Below are 16,665 nucleotides of genomic sequence, written 5' to 3' on the forward strand. Positions count from 1 at the left end.
CAAGCTGCATTTAAATCCATTTCTCTTTTTTGTTATAACATGCATTTAACTTCAACTGAAATGGCTATACTCAATTAGTTATTTAAGCTGTTAAGCAAAAGTATAATATTTATCCTTCTTCATTAAAAAGAGTAATTATAATAGGCTTTTTTGTAATTGGCAAGCTCATTGCTGCTACAATTCCAAACAAAATGAATTTTAATATCCTTTACCCAGTGATTAAGGCAGAGAAAAAAATAAGCCATGTAGAAGTTAAGAAAGACAATAGAAGGTAATACACAGATTAAAAAGAAAAAGGAGTTTTAATATTACTACAAAAGAGAAACAGACCAAAGCAGTGGTGGCTCTCACCTTTAGTCCCAGCACTAGGGAGGTGGAGAGGAGAAGTGATATGGCTGGGCAGAGAGAGGAATATAAGGCAGCAGGAGCCAGGAGCTCAGCATTCAGTCTGAGGTTTTGTAGAGAGGGCATTCAGTCTGAAGTCTTTTAGAGACGGGATACCACATTGGTTATGAAAATTTCATAGAGGTTGGGTGCTCTGCCTCTCTGATCTTTCAACATTTATCCCTTAATATATGACTGCTTTTTATTAAGATAAATGAGAAATCAAGCTAACACCTCCTTCCCTTCCTTCCCTCACTCCCTCCTTCTGTTCCTTTCTTTCTTCCTGTTTCTATTCTTTTATCACCCTCCACTACTTCTTTTCCTTCTTCATCTTCTTCTACCAGTGTCTCAGGTATGGTAGTACAAACTAACCCTGAACTCATTATGTATCTAAGGATGACTTTGAATTTTCAATATTTCTTCTTCTATATTTTGAGTACTGAAGTTATATATGTGCCCAACTTGATCTGTTTATGCAGTTCTGGGTGATGAATTCAAGGCATTGTCCATGTTAAGTGTTACTCTATTAATTGAGATATCTCTGTAGTTCAGTAATTCTATTTTCATTCTTTTGTGGAACTTACATATTTTTATGTAATGAAGCTACTAATTTACACTTCTGTGAGTGTTTAAGAGTTCCTTTTCCAGGACATTTCTCTAGCATTTGTTGTCTTTCATGTTTCTAATGATATGTATTTTAACATGAGAGACAATAGCTCATTGTGATTATAAGTTTTATTACACTGATGATTAGATTAGTTTTGTAGAGATTTTTCATCACCCTCCACTTCATCTTCTTCTACCAGTGTCTCAGGTATGGTATTACAAGCTAACCCTGAACTCATTATGTATCTAAGGATGACTTTGAATTTTCAATATTTCTTCTTCTATATTTTGAGTACTGAAGTTATATATGTGCCCAGCTTGATCTGTTTATGCAGTTCTGGGTGATGAATTCATTTGTTTGCCATTTTCATGTCTTTTGTGGGAAGTAATATTTACTGAGAATAAATGGCATTTTTAGCAGGAAAGGGGATTTAAAAATTAGTTTATGTCTACTTTTAAGAAATGTTGACTAACTTCCTTTGCCCAACTTTTACTCAGCTTATGTGATGTCTTTCAGTGAAGTTGCTTCTCTCTCTCTCTCTCTCTCTCTCTCTCTCTCTCTCTCTCTCTCATGCATGCACACACACACATTGCTACTACATGGACATTAACTCCTATCATAAATTTTCTAACATATTTCACAAGATTACAACTTATTTTCCTGATTTGATTGAATTGTTTCTTTCTATATTTTTAAAGTTCACTAAATTTTCTAAAACCAAGGATATCTTTTGCTAGGATGTCCATAGATTTCCATTTGGTTTAAGTCAGTTGTAGTTGCATTATTTTTTACATTTTTGATGTCATAGTTACATAATTTTTTCCTGATCTTATAGTCTATATATTGATGCTTTAGATTTTTGAACTGTAGATACTCAGTCTAGATTTTGCACATTTATCTTAAAAAGGTTTTGCCAATCAGCCTCTTCAGAGATGCCTGACAAGTTAATTGGCATGATCTTGAATCAGGTTTCTTGCTGTAGTTCTTAGCCTGCCAGAATTGATTCCTGAGTCAGCCAAGGAGAAGCCTAGGTATCCCAATCACTAAAGACCATATCTAGGAACTGTAATAACCATAGGAGCTAGCCTGAGGACTGGCTTTTCTAGGACTAAATAAGAAGTGGGTGGGATAATAGACCTAGTTCTGTACAGATGGTTCTGAAGTTATAAACGTTGGTGCCAATTGTTGGAATTTAGTCTACAATGCATGTAGATGGGTCTGATGTATGAATATATGTATTTTGTGGAGAGCTTTGTATCAAAATTGTGTCCAACACAGAATATGACTAGACAACTGTATTAGCATTAAGTCTAAACACCATGAGTATACAAGGATGAGCCTAGAATTCAAGTCTATTCAGACAGGCTTGTGCTCTGTCTCCATCATGTTGGAATGAAGTCTCAGTCTATAAGGATAATTCTGAAATCAGTATGTGGGGACTTGTCTGACACTTGGTCTGATCCATGAATCTACCAGTCTCTAGGATCCTTGAGATTAACGTAAATCATGAGACCTAACTGTTGCCTTAACAATTATGGATACTGGGTTTGAGAGATGTGGTCATGAGCTTTCAGTAACAATACAAGCTTGATAACTAAAATAGCATAATCTGCTCTAAAGCATGACAATATAGAGTCTGGCCTAAAAACTAAGTGTGTAGGTGCTATAATGGTAAGTTGGTCTTCTAGAGCTGATTGAATTTTAAAAGGATAAAACATGTAACAGAACATAAGCCACTAACTCAGCGCTGTAGTTTGAATTAGTAGGGTCCGTCATGGAGTCTATTTCAATAGCAGTTAACAGGAACCTCATTTCCTTTAGGTACATGAACATAACATGTGTCTTAGGGCCCTAGAATATCCCACTGTAACTTAGTTGTCAAAAGTAAGTCTAATATTGGGTTGGTACAAAACATTGTGATTCCTGGGTTCTCCTTTCTCAAAGGCAGTCATGGATCCAGTCCATGCATTCTTGGCTGGATCCCAAAGCAATGTGAATTTACTCATGTTGAATTGTGTTGCAATATTCCCGCTTTTGTAGCCTGAGGCAAGTGGATGTTCATTTTTCACTTCCTTTTCCTAAATATGGAAGGCACTTACTTTCATGCTCTACTTCTTAGGATAGAGGGAAGTTTGAAAAGAGTAATGCTAAACTGTCCTTATTGCCAAATTCAGTGTAACTTTTCTTATTTATTCTCTATAGTCAGATACTGCCATTTCTAATCTGGTTTTGTAAGCTTTTATAAAGGCATTCTTATGCATGAATGGTGATCATTACTGATGTTTCAGTTGGATGAGGAAAATTGCATCATAGTTTATATAATTAAGGTGTTCACTGAGGCTTCATACGCTATAATTTAATTTCCATTTTTAGGTATTAACAAATTTAGTACCTATTACTACCATAACATTTAGAAGTGTGCTTTTGAAAGCTTTTCAAGAATACTCTCACTCGAATTGGGACCCCCATTATGAATTCTGTTTACTTTATAAGAAAATCAGTGATGAAACATATGCCAATGAGTGTTTTTTGTCTTTTATAATGTATATGATGTATCATATATGAACTCTTCCAGCAAGAAGATTATCAGGGCATCGGACTCTCCAGCAATTTTTGTAATACTGTATTATTAGCAACTTAAAAACATATGGATGATACTGGAATGACATGTTCTGTAATCTTGCTCACTTCTACCTTCAGATCAGAATCTTAAATTTTAGAATCAATAATGCCAATATGTTTTTTTTACCCCCTAAAAGTCAAGAACTGAGTTTACAAAAGATTTTTTATGTCATCGATACCTGTCTCACTGGTTTTTCTTCCTGACTCTTTGTTTCAAGTAGGGGGAATTATAACACCTTATTTTTGCTTGGTGTATGTTCTATTTTGGCATCTGATGCTATTTTATGTAGATGAAGTAGAAAAGCTGCAGTATTATTTTAAAAGTTGGTTTCTTGTTTGAGATGTTCTTAAATATGGAAACTAAAAATAAAAAGAAAAGATGCAAGAAATTCCTGAAGAAAAAAATAAACATTACTAATACTTTTGAAATTTAAAACTTTAGTACTGTGGCTCAATTAACAAGTCTTGCTACCTCACCTGAGAGAACAAGAGCTAGAATCTCTTAAACATCGATAAGTTAATACTGAGAAAACCCACATGTAATTTCTGAATAGCTTTCAAATCTGTTGGGCTTTGAAAGGTATAATTAAAACTTCTTATTCTCCATTTCTTTGTCTACCAGCTGTCTGATCACAGAAAGAAAGAAAACAAGATTTTTTTCTTTAACCAGTGAAAGCATTTGCCAGATTTAAAGAGAAATTATACTTTTAAGTATTAAAAAGAAAACCTTTCTTACTAAAGGAACAAATGAGTTGAGTTATGCTCAAATGCAATTTAAAGCTCAAAGTGAGCAAAGCCAATGAAGAGCTCTTAGTGACATAATTTTTTAAATATGGCATTTTATGAAACAGCAAAACTTGAATTTGGGGAGGGTTTGTACCCTGGGTGTTAGTTCTCATCACTTTACCATCATGTATACTATGTAGTAGTACACTATTGTGATCATAACAAATAACTTTAACTTCATACTGGGGAACACTTTAAAATATCCACCTTATTCCTACTGACTGTTGCAAGCAAGACACAGTGAAAGGCTCATCTTTACACATCAATACTCTTTTCATTTTACCTATCTTGCTTCAATTCAAAACTCACCAATATACCAATGACATTCATCACAAACCTCAAAAAAAAAAAGCAAAATCCTAAAATTCACATAGAAGTACAAAAGATCCCAGATATTCAAAACAGTATTGAATAAAAAGAACCAAGCTGGAGACATCACAAGTTTGTCAAGATATAGGATATAGAGAGTCATGGTAACCAAAACAGCATGATATTGGCATAAAAAAGAGACATGCCAACCAACAGAACAGAATAGAGATCCAGAAATAAATCCATGTTTCTACAGCCAACTGATTCTCCACAAAAGCACCAAAAACATGCACTAGGGAAAGGACAACCCCTTCAATAAATGATACTGCAAAAGCTGGATAGATATTCACACACAGAAGAAGAAAACTTGACCTTCATTGCTCACCCCGTACAAACTCAACTCAAAATGGATCAAAGATTAAAATTTTAACATCTAAAACTTGGAAAGTATTAGCAGGAAGCACAGGAGAGACTTTGTTACAGGCAGTGAATTTTGGAAAGAACACTTACAGCAAAGGAAACAAGAATGAAATTTAACAAATGGATTATATTGAACTGAAAGTTTCTGTACTGTGAATAAAACAATCCACAGAAGAAACAACCTAAATAGTGAGGTAAAGTATTTGCCATGTGTTTGTCTGTCAGTAATAATAAATAAGGTAAACATAAAAATCTAAGCAATAAAATGCAAGTAATCTAATTGCAAAAATGGACAAATAATCTGAATAGACACTTCTCAAAAGAAGAAATATATATGGCAAAAAAATGCATGAAAAAATTTAAGAGCACTAGCCATCAAAAAATATAAGCCCAAACTACACTGATGTGTCATTTACCCTAGTTAGAATATTTATTAACGGTCAAAAAATTCTAGCAATGATGTAGCAAGAATGAACTTAAGTACTTCTTTCCTAGAAATGTTAACAAGTAAGTCCAGCCCTTATGGATAACAGTACAGGGATTCCTTAAGAATGAAAGACTACAAAAAACTCTAAAATTAAATACCTACCATATTTCTGAATATATATCAAAATTAAAGAAAATTAATATATCAAATTGCTATCCACATGTCCATATTTATTACTATAGTATTAACAATAAGTAAGATACTGAATTATGCTAATAATCTATAAATGGATAAGCAGATAAGTTATGATATTGTATATCTATATAGCTGTATATATAGATATTTTATAGATATATACCCATATAAATAAAATAATTAAATCTTGACAATTGTTGCTTAATCAGCTTACTAGTCCATCAAAAGATGAACAGATAAAAGTTGGTATGGATAAGTGGTTGAATATTATCTATCAAAAACTAATTAAATGCTGTCATTTGTTGCCAAATAAACAGAATTAAAAGACACTGTCAAGTAAAAGAAGGCAGATGCAGAAAAACATATTCTACATTGTCTCTGTGCTATTTGGAATCTTTCAAAAGTTGTCTATAAGTAGAACATTCCTATACATGTGAAGACTGTGTGAGTTAACAAATAAAACTGTTGACAAACTGATAGTTGGATTTTATTATTTATGTGTATAATTAATATTTTTGAATAAAATGATCTAGTGGGCAATTGTAGGTCTTAATGTTAACTATCATTTGTTATAAGAAAAAAACTTCTCTAGTGATTCTTCTACAATATACTAATGTATGGTTATAGCAATATGCCATTAGGAGTAACTTTATTGTTATGTTCATTTAGCAGAATAATAGTAGTTCCCCCATGACCCATAGCCAATGTAGTCTCAGGTTCTTGGATTCATTAATAATTAAAGGTACAGGTTCTATCTCATGAATATTCCAATAACAAATGTGGTTAGTTACTACCATAATATTTTGCCACTACTACACCTGTGGTTATATCTTACATTTAGGTCACTGTTAGAGCTCATAAGGTGTGGTGCCTGTACCACCTGGAACAGCGGTCAGGCAAGGGTTTCGGGTTAAAGAACACACAGAGATACAAGTCACTCTTGAAGCAAGAATGCCAATTTTATTATGTTCCCAGTTAGCTTATATAGTGTTCTCCTTGACTAGTAGCCACACCTTAGCTCTGGGGATTTTCCACTGCACTGCCACCAGTTATCAGATGACTAAAATCACTTCCTTGTTTTCAGGATCTAAGGAAGAAGGTCAAAACATTTTGTGCTCAGAGCAGCTGCAAACATAGAAAAACAAGTTGCTTACTACAGCAGGGAAAAGGTCATAGAAAGTGCAGGGTCTGAGGGTCTTCAGCTTCCATCAACAAGGTTTGTATTTGAATGAGTATTTTCCATCATGTTAAATGCAAGTAAGGTAAGGGTAGAGTTTCAAGTGGAACACCAGCTCAATTTATCGATATTCAAGGACATTCAATGACATGAGTATGTGTTATTTTCAACAATAGGGTCTGATCTTCTGCCTATATAGGGTAACAAATCATATAGATAATTACCTATAATGTTTATTGGGAATATAGAACACTTTTGACTGGCAATTCAAAAATTGTAATCCATTTCTGTGGTTTTATTTGGTACCATATGATGTCTAGTTTGAATATTGCCTCCTTTATCATATGGTAAGTCCATTTAAACTCATTTTGGATATTATATATTTTAGAAAGCCTCTATATTTTCTTAGACTGAGATATCCATTTCTTCTATCTTATTATCAAGATCTAAATTCTGTCTTCCATGCCTATTTTTCTGTTTGTGAATTTTTCATTTTGATATTTATTTCAGTTTGAATTTTTGTTTAGTGATTCTATTTATTTGTACAATTCTACTTTAATATCTTGTATTATTTTCCTCATTTCATTTAGCTGATTGGGTTGTTTTTTTTTTTTTTTGAGAAAATCATTTGTATTATCACTGCCAAGGTTGTGTGAACAGATTGTGTACCAAATTTCCAGACCTTCTAAGAAACATCTACATAACATGTCTTTTATTTTTCCAGAGATGAAAATGATTATACAAGGTTTAGTACAAAAGTACACAAGATAGCAGACATAAGAAAATCTACGTATGAAATTTTATCCCACCAGAAACATTAATATATTTGAAAAATAGAATTCATGTACTAAAAATAATTGTCCTTCTTAGTCCTCTCAAGTTTAATGGAAATGAGTTTAATCTGATTGCAACACCAACACCAGTATCACAGTGCCTTACTGAATGAGACTCAAAAATAATGGAGACTACTGATGCAGGAGAAGACAGACTAGCCCCAGAAAAGACATATCCAGATAGAGAAAAGAAAAAAGAGCAGTCAGATATATCTATTTCTCAAATAACCTCAAAACATCAGTATTCAAAGTCATGGTCAAGGTCAAGAGACAGAAAAAGGAAATCAGATAACAAACGAGGAAAACACAGGAGCCAGAGCAGAAGGAAAGAGGCAAGAAGACATGAATCCAAGGATATGTCCTCTAAAAGACATTAGTCTGAGGCACAAAATGACAAAGAACATTCTGCTGGCAAAGGAAGAGAGCAATTAAATTCTTCTGAAAATGTAAGGAAGGACACAAAAGCAAAGAAAGAAAGTCATCAGCAGGCAGAAATCACTAGATAGATCTCGTGAAAGGCACCATCAAAGTAGAAGCAGGGAGTGGAAGAAGTCTCTGTCCAGGAGTGGAGATCAAAAAATGACTCAATCCTGGAGCAGAGACAGGAAGTCAAGACCTAGATGCTGGGTTAGAAAATGAAGGATTAGAACATGATCCAGATTGATATCCAGACACAGGCATAGGGCTAGAAGCAGGAGCAGATCAAGTAGTCAAAGTCGAGATAGAAAGAAGAGAATTGAAAAACTAGGAAGATTTAGCAGAAGCCTAAACTGGACACATAATCCTTGTACCTTCCGAAGCAGAAATCCAGAAATGGATGCTCAGCAAACTGTAAAACATCAGGAATCTTTAGCTAGGAGATCAGAAAGGGCAAAAAAATTACAATAACAATGAGAAAAGGAAATGTTGAAAGCAAAAACAAGAAATGGCTGCAGTTGAAGCCACTGAGGATTCTGTTCTCAACATTGCTCCACTATTGCTGTCAGAAACACAAGTGATTCCTCCGAAAGCTATGGCAGCCCTTCATGCTAAAGCCTTGGCAGAGACTGGCATAGCTTTGCCCATAACTTCTATAACCCAGCCATTGTGAATACAGTGAAATTTGCTGAGTAAGAGAAAAAGAGGAAAGTGCTCTGGCAAGGCAAGAAAGAAGGCAACAAATCTCAGTCTGGTAAAATATGGGAAAAATTTAATTTTGGAAACAAGGACCAAAGTGTCAAATTGAGGGTATTAATGGTCATTAAGAGTAAAGTTGATTGTGTTTTAAATGATCTTCATTGATGAATGTATTTATAACCGATTTAATGTCGATGAACATATTCCTAATTGCTGTTCTGAACTCCTTGTATTATGCTTTAATTAAATTGTTTTATTCTCTTGGAATATTACAGTAGGATTGATGGTGTTTGAAGAAGGCATATTTTCTTGTTTGTTTATGTTTGTGCCTTTGCATTGAAATCTAAGAATCTTGAGCTACAACATCTGTGGTTTTGTTGGTGTAGTTATTAGGTCTCCACCTTGAAGGGTAGGTGTTCAGTTCTTTGATTGCTATTACCCCAATCTGACAAGTTGTAGACTGGAAGAACTATACTTATTTTTCAGTCTCAGGACCTTTCTGAGTTTTAGGGTGCATACTCCTACTAATTCTAGACCTGAAGTTCTGGTTGGGACTTTGGGTTCAGATGAAAGCTGTCCTAGTTTGGGTGTGATGAATTGGAAGTTCAGTGGAATGATAGGTTAGCATGATGGGAGGTACTGATTCTGGAGTTCTCATGAATAGGACATGGGGTCTAGCTCCAGTAAACATGGTAGAGGCAGAAATAGAATTATTTTTGTTTTGGTCAAGAATGTCAAGGATTTCAACAGGCATGGAAGTTGGCTAAGAGGCAGGGCTTTTACTGGTAGACAGTATGTCTAAAAGTATCCTGAATATACCACAATGGAGAAAGGGAAGGTGGACACAGATAGGGTACTTCAGTCCCAGCCAAGTGAGGCAACTATAGGATCCCTGGTTCAGAGATGTTTCTCAGTTTGGCAAAAGTCACAATAAAGGGAGATGGAATTGGAGGAATGGCTGTAGGGGGCAGAGAAAATAAGTATGAGATTTTACCAAAATCTCAAAATACCTGAACCTCAGTTTCCATGATTTTAAGTAAGGATACAGATATTAGGAGATAGATCTCCTGGTGGTTGTGAAAAATTAAAGAATGGACAGAGTAGTTATATGATCTTGGTAAACATGATTTGAGCTCTTTTTTTTTTAATCAAAATGTTAGGGCAATCTTGAACTGAACAGAGGCTAGAAGCATGTGCTAAAGTAGAACAAGAAAGACTTAAAAATTTAAATATAAATTTATTAATTAAAAGTGAGCCCCAAATGAATGATAGCATGAATGAAGTTGGTGTAAGGCAAATGTTTAATTAAATAAAGATATGAAATCTTATTTTAGATTCTTTGAGATTTTTTTATAAGATTTTAAATGGAACCAATTCTCCCACCCAAAGCAGCTTTTTATTCATTTTATTGTCAGTAAAAATGTCTTTAACCCATCTGAATGCACTCATGAGATCTATTTGACAGCTTCATCTTCTGATGAAATTGTTTTTATTGCATATGCTTTTACCATATAGTTTTCTTGCTATTGAAAATCAAGACATGCCCTCAAACAATCTAATTTTGTGTTTTATTTTTAATGGATGTTTTAATGTCAATAATTTGTCAAGGAATACAGAGCGGTTTAGAAACCTATTTCAGTGACTCAGGAAATATCTTTTGTTGCTTACAATATTCTAGTGTTCATTGGTTGATACACACGTGGAAATAGCTTGAATATCATAAACTAGTAGTTTCAAAGGGTGGTTTAAGAAAGTAAATCACAAAAGTAGTAATTTAGCGAGGTACATTTCTAGAAAAAATGAAATATTATGTTTCTAAAAGCAATGCCATTTGCCCTTCTCTAATTTGAGAAAGGAAGCCATTCTATCAGTGGTGTGAACAGTGAGGAAACAATTATCCAAAAATGTCTAGGGCCGAACTAGTAGTAGGGTGGGCACCTCCTTCACCTGCCTCAGCTTCTCTAGCCAGCCAGCAGGCAAGCCTCCTTCAGGGAGGCTGCTCCAACATCTTTACCCTATTGATGCATCCTGGAAGCTATAAGTCCAACTCTGACCCCAAACTCTACTATTCCCCTTAAGCTCAGAGGAACTCTGATGCACAGGCTGTGACTACACAGAGACAACAAAGAGAGGAACTCTGACACACAGACTGTGACTGCTCAGAGTGGAACAAGAGAGCAAACGAAGAGAGCAGACCAAGAGAGTGGGCCAAGGGAGAACTCAGCAGCTTCCTGAGACATAGACAGTGATAGTATAGAAAAGACAATGAATAAATAAATAAATAAATAAATGAATGAATGAATGAATGAATGAATAAAACAGTTCCCAAAGACACAGACAGCAACTACAAGGACCAAGAGACAAAAACACTGCAGGCTAGAATTGGAGGAAGAGATGGGTAGGCACCAATGCAAGAATTCATGCAGCAACCTAAAAAGGAACATGGTAACACCAGAACCCAGTGGTCATATGGCAGGATGATTTGATCATCCTAACCCAGAAGAAGCAGAAGAAAACATGAGGGCTGGGCTTGCTTTGTTGGGGTTTCTGTCCTGCCCAGTTCCCACAGCCAGCAAGTCCCAAAGAAAATCACACAGAGAGTCTATATTAATGATAAACTGATTGTCCCGTTAGCTCAGGCTTCTCATTAACCGTTGTAATGTATATTAACCCATTATTCGAATTATCTATGTTAGCCACGTGGCTCAGTACCTTTTTCTGTGGGGCAGGTCACATCTTGTTTTTTCTGTGATCTGGGCAGGACTCCTGAAAAAGCTTCCTTCTTCCCAGAATACTCCTATTCTTATTTCCCCACCTCTACTTCCTGTCTGGTTACTGGCCAATCAGTGTTTATTTAAAATGTAATTGACAGAATACAGAATTGTCCCCCACCATTTCCCCCTCTTTTTTTTAAACAAAGGAAAATATCCATAGTCCATTTGTTGGGAATGTGGGCATAGTTATCCAGGCTATTTCCTGCTGATTGAGGGCACTAATAATCTTATGGGGACATAAAGAAAATTCTGAATTATGATCAAGTCCTGAATAGAGTAACCCGTGAGTCTAGATCATGTCAGGCAGCAGTCTTGAACCTGTTCTAGATGTAGAATTCTGACAACTGGGCCATCTGTTTTTACCAGAGATTTCTCAGGTGGTCTTCCTTGATCAAACCTATTTTTTCTTAATTCAGAATAAATCCACAGCCTCTCCTTTCCTGTGGAAACAAAACCAAAATCTCTTCTCCAAAGTAACATACCTTTTGACTTCAATTTTGAAGTCAAGGTATTTTCAAAATACCTATCTTAGATTAATTCAGCAGCATTTATAAGCAAATATCTTTTAGCAGCTGTTGCTCCTTGCTCAGCATTCAAACAATTGAAAGAGAGAATAATAATATATAGTATCAAGATTCTCTGTGTATTTTCCATTTTTATGTAGCTTTATTTTAACCTCTATTTCTTTTATTTTTACTTTTAACTTTTGGCTTTTTAAGACAGGTTCTCTGTTTATCTTAGTCCTGGAACTCCTTCTGCAGATGAGGCTATCCTTGAACTCACAGAGATCTGCTTGTCTGCCTCCCCAGTGCTGGAATTAAAGGTATGTGCTACCATACCTTGAACTCACTGAGATCTGTCTGTCTCTGCCTCCCAGGCATTGGGATTAAAGGTGTGTACTACCACAACAAATACTCTCTTTCTTTCTTTTCTTATTTTAATGTCTTTAACCTTTTTTGTTCAAGCCTGCATACATTATTAATACATTGCAAATCATTTAGAGGTTTTCTTCATCTTTGAATCTCTCTTTACTGTATATCTCTCTTTTCTGACCACATGAGTCTTTAATTTACCAAGCAATATGGGTAGGATTAAAGCCATGACTTTAAAGATGGATCCAGCCCATTTCTTAGCTTTCTGTGGTTCCATCCTCAGGGTGGAGGTACTGGCTGTAGTCATATTTATTGCCACAACTCTATGGCATTTCAATGTCCCTGCCAGAAAGCAAGCTTCAGCATTCTGCTCACAAACCACATTCAAATGCTCTGTAGTCAGACTGCCTGCCTGAAAGAGTTAGAGTTTGCCCTGGCAGGACATCCCAGAAAGCCAGTATTTCAAAACGGCCCAGTTTTATTCCTGCTATGGCTGAAAACTGAAAAGCATGTGGTCAGCTTTTTAGCAACAGTATTTAAGTGTTCATGGCAGGACCTCTTACATATAAGGTTTTACAGCTAAAGCTGAGTCAGGAAGCCTCTCTTAGATGAGAGTACTTTCTTGCCTCTAGCAAGCCGAGCAGACACGAGAAATTGCTGCTACCAAGAAGCTATGCTTTACTCTATTCTTTTTTGCCCAGAATTACTTCCCAAGCTCTGTCAGATTTTATGTGGGTGCAGTTGTCCACGTTGGTGCCATTCTGTAACATGAGGGCCTGTTTATTGGGGTTTATGTCCTGCCCAGACCATGGAAGAAGCAGGATGTGACCTGCCTCACTGAAAAAGGTACTGAGCCATGTGGCTACTATAGATAAGAATAATAAGTTAATATATGTTATAAGAGTTAATACAAAGCCTGAGCTAATGGGCCAATCAGTTTATTATCTTACGGAGATCTCTGTGTGATTTTCTTTGTGGACTTACTGGCTGTGGGAACTGGGCAGGACATAAACCCCAATAAGCAGGCCCTCATGTTACATAATATTTAACAAAATAGACTTCAAAATAAAATCAATTAAAAGAGATGGAGAAGGACATTTTATACTCACCACAGGACGAAGTCTCAATTCTGAACATTTATGACCAAATATAAGAGCACCCATATAAGTAAAAGAAACATTACTAAAACTTAAAATACACATGAAACCCCACACACTCATAGTAGGAGACTTCAACACCACACTCTTCCCAATGGACAAGTCAACTAGATAGAAACTTAACAGAAATAAGACAACTTACAGATGTCATGACTCAAATGGACTTAAAAGACATCTATAGAATATTTCACCCAGACAAAAGAATATACCTTCTTCTCTGCACCTCATGGAACCTTCTCTAAAACTGATCACATACCCAGTAACAAAGCAAACCTCAACAGATACCAAAATTGGAATAACCCCCTGAATTTTTTATCAGATCACCATGGTTTAGAGATAGAGTTTAACAACAATACTAATTGCAGAAACCCTACAAACTCATGAAAATTGAACAGTGCTCAATTGAATAACCCCTGGGCCAAAGAAAAAATAAAGAAATAAGGTAAGAACTTCCTATAATTCAATGAGAATGAAGGCACAACATACCCAAGCCTATGGGACACTATAAAAGCAATGCTAAGAGGAAAGTTCATAGCACTAAGTGCCAAAATCTCACATTAGTGACTTAACATCACATGTGAAAGCTCTAGAATAAAAAGAAGCAGAATCACCCAAAAGGAGTAGACAAGAGAAAATAATAGAATTGCTGGCTGAAATTGAAAAAAAATATAGAAACCAAGAAAACAATTCAAAGAATCAATGAAACAAAGATCTGGTTCTTTGAGAAAATCAGCAACACAGACAAACCCTTATCCAAACTAATCCAAAGGCAAAGAGAGAAAATCCAAATTAACAACATCAGAAATGAAAAGGGGAACATAACAATAGACACTGATGAAATCCAGAGAATCATTAGGTCATACTAAAAAAACCTGTACTCCACAAAATTAAAAAATGTAAAAGAAATGGACCATTTTCTGGATTGTTACCACTTACCAAAATTAAATCAAGACCAGGTAAGTAGTTTAAATAGACTTATAATCTGCAAGGAAATAGAAACTGTCATCAAAAACCTCCCAAACAAAAAATGCCTAGTGCCAGATGGTTTTGTGCAGAATTCTACAAGAATTTCAAAGAATAGCTAATTCTCATACTCCCAAATTGTTCCAAATAATAGAAACAGAAGGAACATTGCTAAACTCTTTTTATGATGCCACAGTCATCCTGATAATGAAACCACACAGACACAACTAAGAAAGAGAATTTCAGACCAATCTTCCTCATGAACATTGATGTAAAAATACTCAATAAAATACTGACAAACTGAATCCAAGAACACATAAAAAATCATCCAACATGATCAAGTCAGCTTCATCACAGAGATGCAGGGATGGTTCAACATACAAAAATCAATCAATGTAATCCACCAAACAAATAAACTGAAAGAAAAATACCCACATGATCATCTCATTAGATGTTGAAAAAGCATTTGACAAAATCCAACACCTCTTTATGATTAAGGTCTTGGAGACATCAGGGATACAAGGAACATATCTAACCATAATAAAGTAATATAGCAAACTGACAGCCCACATCAAATTAAATGGAGAGAAAATCAAAGCAATGGCACTAAAATTAGGAACAAGACAAATTTGTTCACTCTCTCCACATCTATTCAACATAGTTCTTGAAGTCTGGCAATAGCAATAAGAAAACAAAAGGAGGTATTATTGATTTTTTGTATTGTTTTCTTTGTTTCTATTTTGTTGATTTTAGCTCTCAATTTGATTATTTCCTGCTGTCTAGTTCTCTTGGATGATTTTGTTTCTTTTTGATCTAAAGTTTTCAAATGCTCATCAATACACCAGTGTGAAATTTTTCCAGTTTCTTTTTGTAGGCATTTAGTACTATGAACTTTCCTCTTAACACTGTTTTCATTGTGTCCCATAAATTTGGGTATGTTGTGTGGTAACTTTTACTGAATTTTAGGAAGTCTTTAATTTCTCCCTTTATTTCTTCCTTGATGCATTGATGATTCAGGTGAGCATTTTTTTAATTTCCTTGTGTTTGTGGGCTTTCTGGAATTAGTGTTGCTTTTGACTTCTAGTTTTAAACCATGGTGATCTGATAAGATATATGGGGTTATTTCAATATTTTTGTATTTGTTGTGGTTTGTTTTGGTACTGAGTATGTGGCCACCTGAATCATCAACTATTAGTGTGTGGGGTTTAATGTATGATTTAAGCTTTAGAAGTATTTCTTCCACATATGAGGGTACCCTTGTATTTGGGGTCTAGATGTTCAGTATTGAGATTTCCTCTTGATGGATTTTCCCTGTGACTAATAAGAAATGTCCTTCTTTGTTTCTCTTGATTGATTTTAGTTTGAAGTCTATTTTGTTAGATATTAAGATAACTACACCAGCTTGTTTCTTAGGTTCATTTGATTGGAATATTTTTTCCTAACCCTTTACTCGAGATGATGTCTGTCTTTGTGATTAAGGTGTGTTTCTTGTATGCAGAAGGATGGATTCTGTTTTCAAATCTAATCTGTTAGCCTTTTTATAGGTGAGTTGAGTCCATTTATATTAAGGACTCATTATATTAAGGGATATTAATGACCAGTGATTGTTATCTCCTGTTAATTTAATTTTCACTGTTGATGATGGTAATTATTACCATTTTTCTTTCTTTGGGATTTGCTAATATGAGACCATCAATTGTCTGTATTCTTGTTGATACATTCACCTTCCTTGGGTTGTAGTTTTCCTTCTAGTATTTTGTGTAGGGCTGGGTTTGTGGCTAGGTATTGGTTAAATCTGGTTTTATCATAGGATATCTTGTTTTGTCCTTCTATAGTGATTGAAAGTTTTGCTGGGTACAGTAGTCTGGACTGGCATTCATGTTCTCTTAATGTCTGCATAAAGCTTGACGATGACCTTTCGACTTTCATTGTCTCCAATGAAAAGTCAGGTGTAATTCTGATAGGTCTGCCTTTATATGTTACTTGGCCCTTTTCCTTTGCAGCTCTTAATATTCTTTCTTTA

General features: G+C 35.1%; 1 pseudogene; it reads left to right on the top strand.

Annotated features, from left to right (window-relative positions):
- The first annotated feature begins 7,885 nt into the window (after positions 1 to 7,885).
- LOC130868552 (arginine/serine-rich coiled-coil protein 2-like) lies at positions 7,886 to 9,041 on the top strand (annotated as a pseudogene).
- The last annotated feature ends 7,624 nt before the right edge of the window (positions 9,042 to 16,665 follow it).

Source organism: Chionomys nivalis, chromosome X (assembly GCF_950005125.1).
Source record: "Chionomys nivalis chromosome X, mChiNiv1.1, whole genome shotgun sequence".
Taxonomy (NCBI): Eukaryota; Metazoa; Chordata; class Mammalia; order Rodentia; family Cricetidae; genus Chionomys; species Chionomys nivalis.